Here is an 11,965-nt window from a genome sequence, read left to right as displayed (position 1 = left end):
TGTGGGACTCGAGCCTAGGACTCTGGGATCACACCCTGAGCTGAATGAAGGCAGGTGGCTCAACCGCTGAGCCACCCAGCCATCCTGAGGCTTTTCTTTTCTTTTTCTAGTCACAATAATATTCTTGAAATCTCCATATTATGAATGGACACAATTTTACTTAAAAGGTAGTTTGAGATGTTCTGAGCATGACACAGAATATATTGATCATGTTGTAAATCTTAGACCATTGAACGGCACAATAGTCTCCTAGATGAGATGCCAGACACTCCTGTTCCTTTTGTTTTATCATGGAAATGGGAAGGGCTACCAATTGGAAGCATTTTGGAGAACATAGTATACTGGTTTGGCTCATAAGATTTTATGAAAGCTGTGCTGAGTTAAATTATATTGCCTGACTCCTAGGACACAGAGGATGTCCTATAGCCAATAAAATATTTTAACATTCTTTCAGTCATAGTGTCTGCTTCCTTTTGGAAATTATGCCAGTCACAAAGGGCCATGATGTCTACAATAAAAAAAGTAGTGGGGTTGATAGGTGTGTATAGCTACAAACATAGCTCTCTGCTTTTATTCCGGGGCTGGACCTTAATTATTAAGACTTTTCCATCATTTAATCTTTAATAATCTCGAAGTCAAGGAAAATCCCTCTTCCCGGGAAGTAATATTGAAATAGACACTAGAAAGAAAACACAGAAATGCTATATAGCTTTATCAGTACCCACAAACCACCTTCTTGCTCCAGGGGGCAGTTTACAATTCAGAGATCCACATCTCATCCCAATATCCACTCCTACCAGATATTCTATAATACCACTGTCCATTCTCTGGAGTCACATGTCCTTTCTCTCTCTCCTCTAGAGAATAACTGAATGAAAGGAGGGATGTAATGCCCTTTGTTGTTCTGCCTGTGAAAACTGTGGAGGAAAAACAAGCAATGCAAACAAAAACAATGAAAAGGCTGGGCTGATGGCCATTGTCTTAGGGCATTTCCTTATAGTTCTCCAGCCAGAGTTGAAAATAAAATCAGAGGAAGATTACAATTTCTTGTCCTATTTATTACAATATATGAAACTAGGACACATTAAAGTATTTCTTTAACATTTTTTCTAAACTGAACAGTTTTGTGGATCAATAAAAGTGTTGACCAAGGTTCTTAATTTGCAACCCATGGACTTGGACGTGAACGCATATCTTGCTGGTAACATTGGTTTTGCATATATATGCAAGTGCATTTTTCTTAGGTGATTTTATTAGATTGCACAGGGAATGCAAGATCTGGAAGAGATTAAGTACTGCATATCTCTGTAAATAGAAATATATAGATGTAGCTATAGATAAAAATACAGATATAGACCCTATCAACTATAATATAGGATATTATAACTAAATATATGCACATATATATGTATAAATATAAATATATTTACATATAATTTATATTTACATATAAATACATCTAAACATATACATACTTATAATATTTACACATATGCATATAATATTTATCAACATTTAAAGTTGTTGACATTTAGAAATGATCAAAGATTTTGTAAAAAAATAAATGAAAAAAAAAGGGGAAAAAAAAATAAATGGATGCTGAATATATTGAACGTTTTCCTGTAAGGAAACATAGATCATACAGAGATCACTAGGATGATAACTCACTTAGGAAAAGAAAAAGAGATATGGAGATGGTTTGCAATTAAGTCAAAGCACATGAAAGAATAGATAAAATCAAGACAGTTGTATAATTTCATCTTTCTTTTCATTTTCTTGATTGTCCTTCTTGGTTTGCTTTTTACCAAAATGACTATCAATAAATGGCTATGTACTATTAATAATGGATACACCAAGTATAATTAATTTCATTGATGTTTTTTCATTGTTCCTTATGGGCAGATATATTACTTTGGAATTAAGTCAGGATCTATGCAACTGAAATGTAATGTGATTTCCTGAATAAAGGCTTTCCACTCTTCATAGGTACATAGATAAAACACTTAAACTATATTCCCTGTAAGAAGGGGCTGAGAAAATCTAGCATTTTTATCAGGAAAACTTTACTGATGAGTTCCACAAACACAGTTTGGAGGACCTAAAATATGATGTCGGAATTCTCCAACTCTTTAACAGATGCCTCAAATTCCTTTTGACCATGCTTTGAATTTAGTTGGACAAAGTTAATGTTGAACAATGCAGAGGAGATATACTTTAAAAGGGTCTCTTAGCACAGTTTTGTTCATAGTCAGTGATGCACTTTAGCCAGCAAGTGTTTAATTTCAAACTTAATAAAATTACCAAAATGTGAATCTTAAAATAGAGAGGTATTTAAGAAATGTCTCTTTACGGAGTGATTGCTACCAACTGCATGTAAAGCACAATTGGAGACTGCAATAGTACTTACTGTAAAACAGCATCTGCTCCTGGGCCTATTAATCCTCTTGCTTATAAAAACTATCCAGCCCTGAGTGCACACAGGGAGGGGAGGAAGGCAGAGCACACTGCTGGCAGCCTCAGGTGGGGAAAGGGCGAGGGCAGTGAGAGCATCTCTGAAAGCTACTCTAAGGCACTAATGTCCAGCATCTGTTTGCTAATATTGTTTTATCACTCTGCTAGGCCATATCCAGTTTATTCAATCTAATATAGATAATGAACATGAAATCTTTAGGGTAGCTAAGGACATTTCCTAATGAATATAAGAACCTTTGAGAGGGAAATGATTATAATGGATGCAACAGTGTCCTTTGAGTCACTAGACCGAGTAAATTGGACATGACATAATAGCTTCTTGTTTTTGCCAGAGACTCACTCTGGCTCCTTAGAGAGAAATTCAGTCATTGCTGTTTCGGTCAACTCTTTATCAGCTGTTTGAATTATTTGATGAATAGCTCCAGTGGATATCCTGGGGCCTGGAATTCTTAGGGTGCTTGTCTATGCAATAGAAGAATTTAGAATGTTTTGGCTAAGCATATTTTCCTTGCCAAATCTTGTATCCAGTGTTAAGTGTAATGAAATGATGTGCCCAACTGGAATCTTTTGAGAGTTGTCTTCATTTTCACCTTTATATTTCAGTAGAATAATACCAATGAAAGCACATTGGGCGTAAAGCATACTACGAGTTTCTCCTAAGATTAACCCCTGTTTGGGGCACGTGGGTGGCTCAGTTGGTTAAGCCTCCAACTGTTGAGTTTGGCTTAGATTGTGATATCAGGGTCCTGAGGTCAAGCCCCAAGCTGGCCTCTGGGCTCAGCGAAGAGTTTGCTTGTGCCTCTCCCTCCCTCTCCTGCTCATGCTCTAGAATGCATATGTTCTCTCTCTTTCTAAAATAAGTAAAACAAAAATAAATAAATAAATAAATAAATAAATAAATAAATAAATAAAATAAAATCTTTAAAAATAAGATTAGTGTCTTTTTTTTCTTAACTACTCTCTACATCCAGCATGGGGCTTGAACTCACAACCCTGAGATTAAGAGTCACATGCTGTACCAACGGAGTCAGCCAGACCCCTCGATTAATCCCCCCCCTTTTTTTTTAAAGTAGATGATGCTGTCTAAAAATTGAAATACAATCTTCTAGAGTTTAAATTATTTTCTCATTTAAATAATACTAGTAACAATAACAATTAGTTCTCATATAGTGTTTATTTTCAGCTGAAGTTCTTAATGCTCTACATAGGATAATTTTCACAAAAGTTCTGTGAGGTAGATACAATTAATATCTCTGTTTTACAGATAAGGAAACAGATGCAGTGAAGTTTAGAACTGTACCCAAGATCATAGAACTATAAGGTAGTTGAACTGAGATTGAAATCAATGCCCCAGAGCCTATGCTCTTCACCACTATGCTATGTTACCTCTTGAAAATTTGTAATACAAGTTAGGATGGTTTAGTGTTGCTGAACAACTCTGTGGAAGTATAGAACAAGATTTGAAAAATATTTGTGTCATCACTAAAAAGATAATTAGCACTGGAATCCAGTGATATTTAACCTTATTGATCTTGCATAATTAAAGATATTTAATGCACCTAACCTTATGTTTTTTTGAGGCGGCAAGGACTAGGAAGGCAGCTATGCTCACCACTATACCACCAACGCTGATAACTGCTGCAAGGACTAGAGATGTGTTTGGTATGCAATAAGGCTTTTGATTAAGAAAGAACAGGAAATAACAGATTGAGCAGCCCCGGGCAGGGTGAGGCACCTTGGATAGACTTGATCTCATGGGGAAGTGGGGAAAAAACAGAACATAGTCTGAAAAGCTACATGTTCAGGCCCTACACTCAGGGTAAAAACTGTAATTCTGCAGTCATGCTTTAGGGAGAAGTGGAACTTTGTTTGGCATTCAACATCACTCTGATAGCAACCTGTTTCCCTTGTGCTGCCTCCAGAAAGATAGGTCCATTATTCTGTCCTCTTGAGCTTTGCTATTTTATGCCCCGGTCCATCTTTGTTTCAACTGCTTTTACTTCTGCTGCTAACTGACTCTATCTTTGCATGTTTCACGTTCAAACTTCAAAAATTGAGAAGGAGCATTTGTTTTGTTTGAATTATCACCATCCAGTATGAAGGCATTTCTCTCTTTTTTTTTTTAAAGATTTTATTTGAGAGAGAAAGAGTCAGGGATAGCATGAGTGGGGAGGAGGGATGGGAGCAGAGGGCAGAGGGCAGAGAAGCAGACTCCCCACTATGCAGAGGGCTGGACGTCAGGATCATGACCTGAGGGAAAGGCAAATGCTTAACTGACTGAGCCACTCAGGTGCACCTATAAAGGTATTTGTTATGGACAGAATCCTGTGACAGTAACCTATGGATGGCTACCTTGGAGTCCAACATCCACCCTTGCTCCAAACAGCTGCACCAAAAACTAATGATCTATACATACAAAATCCCTCTACCAATTCCCTCAGAAGAGAGCTAAGTGCAATTAGACATTTAACACCTAGTGTGCAAATAATAGCTCCCTGTATTTCCCCCTAAATTATGTAAATGCTAGTCAGCCTGAAAACTTTCCTCAATGAAGCTAGATATCCATTATATTTAATAAAGTTCTTGTTTAAAATTAATGAAAGTAGTGTTTTCTAAACACATAACTAAGGTAAAATTATTAGGTCAGTATTAGATTTGAAGAAATATTATATAAATATGCATAAATTTAAATATACATGGGCAACTTTCTAATCCTTACACTCCTTTTCTTACAGAGATTGAAAAATTGAGAGCAGATATTTCTTTCATTGAAGAACTAGAAGTTTAATATCAAAATAAATTCTTTCGAATAAGTCTTCAACAATGTGGCTCTGTGGCTATTGGTTTCTTTTTATTTCACCGTTAATAAAAAAAAAAGCAATTACTCTGTAATTTCTAGGGCATAATGTGCCTTTCAAACTTTAAAGACTGTTGGTACAAGTCATAAGATATATTAAACTGCAAGGATTCAGTCCCGGTGGATGAATGTGTGTCCTTCTGTGTATGTTATTACCTTGACTTAGTGATGGCACTTCCCTGATAGATTATTCACCTAAGCTTCCCCCACTACCAGGAATCTTTTATCCCTGTATTCTTGTGACAGTTTAATATGGCAGACCTCTGCACTGATCCTCATATAGTAAGGAAAATGATCTGGTGGGGAAAGAGAAGAAACTAAAATGAGAATAAAAATGAGTTGTGTTGAGCTGAGCTTTCTCTGAAAACTGAGACACCTATGTCTGAAGATTTTCTTTGCTTTGTTTTCTTTGTTTTGTTACAGTATAATCTGTTTGAATTAACAGGTTTTCTCTCTCTTTTTTTAAATTCTTGAGGTAAAATTGGTCTGTAATGTTACATATGCTTTGGGTGTCCATATTTGTATACACTCCAAAGTGATGACCACTGTAAGTCATCATTTACATTATCCATCAGCATTTAGTAGAGCCTCTTCACCTGTTTCACCCACCGCTAATCAACTTTCCCCTCTGGTAACCACCAATCTGTTCTCTGTATTTATGAGCTTATTTTCATTTTGATTTGTTAGTTCATTTGTTTTGTTTTTTAGAAGTGACACATAAGTGAAATCATCTAGTATCTGTGTTTCTCCATCTGACTTATTTTACTTAGCATATCCTCTACCTTCATCAATGTTGTTGCAAACAGGAAGATTTCCTTCTCTTTATGACTGAATAGTGTTCCATTGTGACTATCTATCTCTCATCTATCTATCTTCTATCATTTATCACATTTTCTGTATCCATTCATCAATCATTAGACATTTAGGTTGTTTCCATATCTTAGCAATTGCAAATAATGCTGCAATAAACATAGGGTATATATATATATATATATATATATATATATATATATATATAATAAGGGGAGTATGTGTGAATTATGTTCAAACTCTACTGTATATTGAAATGAAATTCATATATTTGTCTTGATGATGTTCAAATGATGTAGATTGTCTTAGAATGAAAATTCATAAATATTCAGAACTCTTGATGCGGATGCCACCCGTGAGGAGATAAATTCCTAACGTGTATATTGTACTCTGACCCAATTTTACTGGAATTATTGAATAAATATTTTATTTTTTTTTCAGGTTTACTTGATAGTGGATACATTGTCTGGTGTCAGAGGACCTTGAAAGGGTTCATTTTATGTCCAGACAGCACCCCTAAAACATTGTATGTACTGTACTGTCTTGCTCTGAGTAGTATCAACTGGATCATCTCACATTTGCCTCATTCACTCTATTAATTCCAAATGATACTGTGGGGGAAAACAGGGTTAGAAAAACGAGTGGGGGGAAAAATGCAGTGATGTTGTATTCTAAACAAGCACCTTATGTTTATTGCTGAAAACTGGTGTTATCAACCCTTTTCAGAAGAAAGGGTCCCTTGACCTGTATTAACATAGGAAAGTAAAGTTATTTTTGTTTTTCTTTATATTTACTACTCTTGTCATTTCTCATTTAAAAATTAAAATCTGACTAGGTTAGTTTACTCAGCTTTAATTAGATAGTAGAGTCATGCATTTTCAACATTTTTCTGTATTTATTATGCACAAAAATAAAGCGTGATCTATAATAGCATGGCTAAAAAAAGATCTACATAGTAGATCTAGTTTTAATTTTTTGAAGAAACTTCGTATTGTTCGTCATAGTGCACATTGTTCATCATAGTGGCTGCTCCAATTTATATCCTTATCAACAAGGTACAAGATTTCCTTTTTCACTACATCCTCTCCAACACTGGTTAATTTTCTGTCTTTTTGAAAACAGCCATTCTAATAGATGTGAGGTGATATCTCATTGTGGTTTTGATTTGCATTTCCCCGATGATTAGTGATATTGAATACCTTTTCATGTGCTTGTTGGCTCTCTGTATGTCTTCTTTGGAAAAATGTCTATACAGATGCTCTATTTTTTAATTGGGTTGTTTGTTTTTTGTTATTGTTGAGTTGTATGAGTTCCTTATATATTTTGGATATTAATCCCATTTGAATATATAATTTGCAAACATCTCCCATTCAGTAGCTTGCTTTTTCATTTTGTCAGTGGTTTCCTTCACTGTGAAGAGGCTTTTAGTTTGATGCAGTCCCATTTGTTTAATTTTGCTTTTTTTCCTTCTTGTCTTTGACATCAAACCCAGAAAAAAAAAACATCACTAAGACTGATGTCAAGGATTGCCTACATTTTCTTCTAGGAGTCTTATGGTTCCAAGTCTTATATTCAAGTCTGTAACACATTTGGAGTTCATTTTGTAAGTGGTGTAAGACAGTGGTTTAGTTTCATTCTTTTGCATGTAGCTGTCCAGTTTTTCAAACAGCATTTATGAAGAAGATACTGTCCTTTCCCTATTGTATAGTCTTGACTCCTTTCCCTGTGAATTAATTAACCATATTTCTGGGTTTATTTCTAGGGTATCTATTTTGTTCCATTGATTTGTGTGTCTGTTTCTATGACAATGCCATACTGTTTTGTTTACTATAGATTTACAATATAATTTGGAATCAGTGAGTGTGATACATTCAGCTTTTTTCCTCTTAAAATCCTTTGGCTATTTGGGCTCTTAAGTCGTTCCATATGCAATTTGGAATTATTTGTTCTATTTATGTGAAAAATGCCATTGACATTTTGATAGGTATTATATTGAATCTGTAGGTTGCTTTGAGTAAAATGGACATTTTAACAGTGTCCAATCCATGAGATCAGACTATCTTTCCATTTATTTGTATCTTATTCAATTTCTTTCATCATTGCCTCATAGCTTTCAATGTATGGATCTCAGAGCACCTTGGTTAAATTTATTCCTAGGTATTTTATTATTTCTGATGCAATTATAAATAGGATTATTTTCTTAATTTCTCTTTCCAATAGTTAATTATTAGAGTATAGAATTGTAATAGATTTCTATATATTGATTTTGCATCCTACAACTTTCTTGAATTCATTTATTAGTTCTGACAGTCTTTTGATGAAATCTTAGGGTTTTTTATGTATGAAACCATGCCATCTGCAAATAGTGATAATTTTACTTCTTCCTTTGCATTTAGATGCTTTTTATTTCTTTTTCTTGCCTAATTTCTAGGACTTCTAATACTACATTAAATAAAGTGATGAGTGGGCATCATTGTCTTGTTTCTGATTTTAGAAACAAGTGAGTATGATATTCTGTGTGGGTTTGCCATTTATGGCTTTTATTATATTGAGGTACATTCTCTCTATACCCATCTTGTTGAAAGTTCTTATGGTAAATGGTTGTTGAGTTTTGTCAGATGCTTTTTCTACTACTATTGAGATTACCATACAATTTTTATCCTTCATTTTGTTCATATGGTATATCATTTTGATTGATTTGTGAATGTTGAGCCATTCTTGCATCCTTGGAATAAATCCCACTCAATCATTGTGTATGATGTTTCTAATGTATTGTTAAATTTGGTTTGCTAAGTTTTTGTTGAGGATTTTTACATTATTTGTCATTAGGGACATTGGTTTATATATATATTTTTGTTTGTTTTTTGCTTTTTGTTTTCTGGTGTCTTTGGTTGTGTTAATCAGGGTAAATATAGCCTCATAAGCTGAGTTTGAATGCATTCTTTCCTTTCGAATTTTTTTGGAAGAGTTTGAGAAGGATAGGTATTAGTCTTTGTTTTTTTTTTTTTAAATTTTTATTTATTTATGATAGTCACAGAGAGAGAGAGAGAGAGAGAGAGAGGCAGAGACACAGGCGGAGGGAGAAGCAGGCTCCATGCACCGGGAGCCTGATGTGGGATTCGATCCCGGGTCTCCAGGATCGTGCCCTGGGCCAAAGGCAGGCGCCAAACCACTGCGCCACCCAGGGATCCCAGGTATTAGTCTTTGAATGTTTGGTAGAATTTACCTGTGAAGTTGTCTGGCCCTGGGCTTTTGTTTATTGGGAGATTTTTATTACTGATCTCATTGTTAGTAACTGATCTATTCAGATTTTCCATTTCTTCATGATTCAGTCTTGGAAGATTTTATGTTTCTAGGAATTTGTCTATTTCTTCCAAGTTTTCCAATTTGTTGATATATAATCCTACTAGTTTTTTACGATCTTTTGTATTTCTATGGCATCATTTGCCATAGAAATATGGCAAAATAGAAACTTCTCTTTAATTTATGATTTTTATTTATTTGAGCCCTTTCTCTTTTTCTTGGTGAGTCTAACTAAAAGTTTGTCAATTTTGTTTCTTTTTCAAGAGCCAGTCCTTACTCAGTTCCACTCATCTTTTTTATTGTCTTTTTAGTCTCTATTTCATTTATTTCTTCTCTAATCTTTTATTTCTTTCCTTCAAGCGATTTTCTTCATTGATCTATTTCTTCTTTAATCTTTACTTCATAGTTGGAATTCAAGCTCAATATGTCATTTTTTTATAAAAATAATTTTATTTTATATTTGTCATTTAAAATGACTCCAGTACATTTTACCTTTTGTGAATGCAAAAGTCTTTTGTGTGATTTTATTCCCCCTGCTGATCTCTGAAAAAGTGTTGTGAATTGTCTATTATATTAAATTCTGGCTGAACTTTGGTTCCGAGTAGCTTAGAGACAGCTCTGTGCTACTCATTAGTGGAAATGTTTTTAAGCCCATGGTGGCAGGTAAAGGAGAGACTCATAAAATATTTATAAAGAATAGAATAAACTGGATTCAGAGTGGGGAGTATGGCACTAAATTGCACCACAACTTGAGGTGAGTCACTTAACCCCTCAACCTTCTGTTTCTTCACTGGCAAAAGGGTTACACTACTATTTGTCCTCAGAGGTGGCTGTGAATTTTAAATATTAATACCATGTTTGGTACATCTGGCCATTTCTAGGTCATTTGAAAATACTATTATTTTTTATTAGATAAAATATAATTCCCTAAGAATTAGGGCTCTATTAGCTAAGTAATGTAATATTGGGAAAGAAATAGTCCAATAATATTCTAACATATAGATAATTCATCTTTCACTTACCCATGGTACTATAGAATATCAGATTATTACAGATAGGAGAGGCTGATACAATTCAGTATATTTAGGATTTAAGCCTAGGCGCACTAGAGATTTCATGTAGGACCCCTCAGGGCATGTAGGGGAAGGAGGCGATTTAGTGGGATTTCACATTTCTCTTCTCTGTTTCCTTAAAAGAAGTTCAGCTTTCTTTCTTTCTTTTTTTTTTTTAATGTATTTTTGATGTGTCTCCAAAAGATTTGAAATATTTTGCCAAAAAATGTTTGAAGATCACTAATCATAATCAATATCCTCATTTATAGGTACAGTCACTGAATTCCAAATCCATCCTTAAATCATGTTTGTCTGTGATTCTAATTGCTAAAAGAGCTATAGAGGAAAAAAAAAAAAGTTAAGATCTTAGAGCAATGTTTTCAACCTTGGCTACACATTGGAATCACCTTGAGAGATTTGAAAATCTTGAAGCCCAGGTGGCTCTCTAAACCAATTATATCAGGTCTCCACAGGTGACTCCGATGTTCAGCCAAAGTTGGAAACCACTGGCTTGGCAGGGGGGAGAAGTGACTTTGACTTAAGTTGGTACGGAAGTGTATATGGAGAAAGTAGGCTCTGAGTAGGATTCGACAGATGGGCTAAAATTTGTTGGAAAAAGTGGAGGAATTTTAGGTGATACAATAATATTAATTTCAGAGAATTGATAAGAGTGAATGGAAGGAGAGAGAAAGAGAGACAGAGGGAAGAAAATCAGAAGTATAAAACGGCATTAAAAATCGGAAATAACTTCATATGTCAAATTCTGGCTCTTTCATTTATTATCTGTGAAAATATGGCCAAGGTACTTAATCAGCTAAATCTCTGCAAAATGGAAAATAAAAGGGCCTACTGAATGAGATCTAGTAAATGCTCTCAATATCAAGTTTATAGAAAACTCTCAATATTTGTTGACCATTACCATAATCATTATTACCAGCAGATGGCATTGAAAGTTAAGGACTGTCACTGGAGCGAGTTGGGCCCAGATTGTGGAAGGACTTGAATGCCAGGATAAGCAGCATTTTCTTTTTTCCTCTTATTGGAGCTTAAGTTTTTGAGTACAGGATCAAAGCAATTACACTGATATGTTAGATATGTATAATGGCATTGTGCAGGAATGATGGAAGAGTGGAAAGCAGGGGCTGGGAGACAGGATAAGAGAGATGTACTGTAGCCCAGGAATGAGGCCCCTATATGATAGCAGTTGGAATTTAGGAGAAAAACTTATAAAGGAGACATTATTCAGGAAAGCCAGAGTAGAGAATAGATACTGATTTTATTTCTATGGCAGCAGGGAAATCTGAAAGAAAATAGTCAAAGTGACTTTAAGCTTGAAAGAGTGACAGAGGAGCCAATATCTAATTTGGAAAAAAAGAGGAGCAGTTTGTTGTATGCCTTTCTAGCCTGAAGTTAGGGCAGAGCTGTTAAAAAGAAGGGGAGAAGAGAGTTGAAAATGTAATCTGTATACCAG

This window comes from Vulpes lagopus, chromosome 11 (assembly GCF_018345385.1).
Source record: "Vulpes lagopus strain Blue_001 chromosome 11, ASM1834538v1, whole genome shotgun sequence".
Lineage (NCBI taxonomy): Eukaryota > Metazoa > Chordata > Mammalia > Carnivora > Canidae > Vulpes > Vulpes lagopus.
The sequence above is the reverse complement of the archived record's forward strand: the minus strand, read 5'-3'. Positions refer to the sequence as shown.